General features: G+C 40.4%; 1 protein-coding gene across 1 annotated transcript in view; it reads left to right on the top strand.

Annotated features, from left to right (window-relative positions):
• Positions 1–1,642: 1,642 nt before the first annotated feature.
• The window catches only part of LOC106879089 (dynein axonemal assembly factor 9), a 19,218-nt gene continuing 17,752 nt past the window's right edge, over positions 1,643–3,108 (top strand). The window contains exons 1-2 of the mRNA XM_014928524.2: positions 1,643–1,726; positions 2,492–2,528. The gene's annotated coding sequence lies outside the window, so the exon portion shown is untranslated. The remainder of the gene's footprint in view (positions 1,727–2,491; positions 2,529–3,108) is intronic.

Raw genomic sequence — 3,108 nt, 5'->3', positions numbered from 1 at the left:
GTGGTGGTGGCGGCGGAGGCGGTGGTGGAAGGGCAGGGATGGTGGTGTGGGGACGGACAGTGTTGGCGGCTCAACACACATCTCTGTGTCATTAAAAAACGGTTTGATTCACAGTGGCAGCTGATCAAATACTGATCTAATGCTAACCACTCTGAGTGAGAGTGTAATGGGTGCTTTTATGTGCCACCAGCACAAGTGCCATTTGCATGACACAGGGGTGCTTTTACATGCCACTGACACGGGTGCTAATGATATGCTCAGCTTGATGGGTCTTTCTCTCAGGCACGACATAATGCCAAAGGTCTTGGTCATTGCCTCTGTGAGACCCAACATTCGAAAGGAACTCAGCCACTTTGTCTCCGTGAGGCCCAACGTTTGAAAGGAAGTTCATTCGAAAGATGTTCTTTACATGCCACCAGCATGGGTGCACTTGGCTTGATGGGTCCTCTCAAGCATAGCACATCGCCAAAGATCTCGGTCACCAGTCATTGCCTCTGTGTGGCTCTAAGTTCAAAGATCACGCTTCACCACCTCATTTTATATCCTCCTGGGTCTACCTCTACCACATGTTCCCTCCACAATTAGAGATTGGTACTTCTTTACTAATCTGTCCTCGTCCATTCTGTGATATTATGAGTAGACGAGCAGAATCATTGCCAGACAAAATGCTTAGTGGCATTTCGTCCATAAATCCTGCTGACATTGACTCGGCCTTTCATCCTTTCAGCATTGATAAAATAAATACCAGCTGTGTACTGGGGTTGATGGTATCAGCTTGCCTCGTCCTGCCTTGAAATTGCTGGTCTTGTGCCAAAATTTGAAACCAATATTATTGGGTGGGTGACACAATATCTGCTTTGCTTGCCACAATTATAGCTCCAGCAGTCTGTGAATGCTGCTAATGAATTCTGTGAGTTTATTGGCACCATTTTTATAGCATTTGCTCAAATCAAAGGTGCCACTATATTACTTGGTCTGAATGTCCCCCCTTCCCCCCGGAGCTCTGTGACAATGTTTGCTGGCTGTACTGGCTGGAGCAGCCACAAACCAAATCCTTTTGGACACAGAAGCACCACTGGTTAGGTAAAAATTCTATACATTTCTTTACCTTTAATGTTGTCGCTATATATCTTGACCCTTCTCATTGACATCTTTATGCATGCGTTGGCTGTACTTTCTATAGTTTCAAAGATTCTGTTATAGTTTGCTCTGCATACCATTATCTAATCCAGGCTAAGTAACCTTCTTCAAGAAGTGGGCCACATGAGACATGGCACATCATCAGGTGGGCTGCACTATGAATTTCTTTAGGCATACCATTTAGAAAACCCCTAAGGGCTGCAGTTTTCCCATAACTGGTCTAATACGTATAAGTTCATAGTTTTATCAGAAAACGCATATTATTTCATTGGAATTCTAAATGTCTTTGATGTCAGAATTTGGTTTATACTGGAAACCACTTTGGTGCTAATGAAATTTTCATTTGTCGTCTCCAAGAATTCCAATTCAAGCTGTTCAATATCGTTAATGTGCTAAATACAAAATCGTCGATGACTGAGGAAATCGCTTTTGTTGGTGGAAATGAACTTTCCACTTCATCCTACTATTTGGTTGCCATAACAACAGTTACTATGTCAACTCTCTCCACAGGTCTGTCAAGAAGTCTCTGCCAAAGTTCCTCTCCGCTGTTGTCGTACATATTTCATTGATGAATTCCACTTAACAGGTATATACAATGTGGTTGGGTGTCTGGATGACTGTCTGTTTGGACGTCTGTCTGTCTCTATGTATGTGTGTGTGTGTGTGTGCGCGCGCGCGCATCTCATATGTCTCTTTCCCCATGTACACACACACACACACATCGATGTGATTTTTCCTGTATGTATTCAATATCATGACTATATTATTACTCCAATATTCCATTATCAGTTTCAACCAGAGGCTGTGGTCATGCTGGGGCACCAAGATAGACACATTTTTTTTTAACCCTTTCTTAGTATCTCTTCTCTCTTTCACAAAGACAAGCTGAAGCCTGAAACATTGATAAATTTTTCCCCTTTCGTTCTTTTACACAGATTCTGGGTTCCATATATTGTTTCGTATATCAATGTGATATTCTTGTGTATATAATATATTATGTGAAACAATGATTCAAACAAACAGATAAAACCTTGAGTTTTAATGTACAATATATATATATATATATATATATATTCATGTATTCATATAAAAAGAGAGAAAGCAGATTTAAAATGTTCAGGTGATAAACAATCAAATATAAATATAAATATATTTTTTAATAGAGCAAACTTACTCATGGCAATAATTATAATCAACATATGTAATATATCCATACATTCTTGCTGTGTATATACTGCATATGATGACTGTATCTTGGTTGATGTCTGTGCGATATCTCTCTCTAAATGTGTGTGTGTGTGTGTGTTTTATATACTTGTAACCTTTTGGCATTATTTCCAATCTCTTGCAGATAATTCAGAGTCAGATGATGCCAAGAACAAATTCAGGTTTGATAACCTTTCATTTCTGTTTCATTATCTCTTCATCTGCTGGATTAACAGAATCAGTAGAGCATCAAAATGTCTTGTGCTATTTAGATACAGCTCTTTACATTCATCATCATCATTACTGTCGTTGTTGTGGTCATCGTCATTCCTCATCATTTAACGTCCATGGTCCTTGCTGGTATAGGTACGCACGTTAATGGGGGATGAGTCAGCAAATAGAGTGACTCCCGTATTTCACAGGGACTTTGTTTATGAACCTTTAGAAGAGTGAAAAACAAAACTGACCACGACGAGATTTGAGGTGACCTCAAAAGTGTAGGTTGCGCAAAAAAAAAAAAACCCCAGAAAAGGCTGTTCTGTTGACCAGATCAACTCGTCGTCGTATTCTGGGGGATATCGGAACGTTTGAGTGACAGTAGACCCCAACAAACGCCCATAAATTAAATACATCTCTCTGGACGACGATCTTGGTCTGTCGATCTATGCCTGACGGCCACGGTCGTCGCCCGTCGTGCTTTTTGCCTTAACGTCTCTCAAACCAATCGGTTTTTCTTGGTTTTGCTTTCACTTTAAATCCCAA

Source organism: Octopus bimaculoides, chromosome 14, assembly GCF_001194135.2.
Source record: "Octopus bimaculoides isolate UCB-OBI-ISO-001 chromosome 14, ASM119413v2, whole genome shotgun sequence".
Taxonomy (NCBI): Eukaryota; Metazoa; Mollusca; class Cephalopoda; order Octopoda; family Octopodidae; genus Octopus; species Octopus bimaculoides.
The sequence above is the reverse complement of the archived record's forward strand: the minus strand, read 5'-3'. Positions and strand labels throughout refer to the sequence as shown.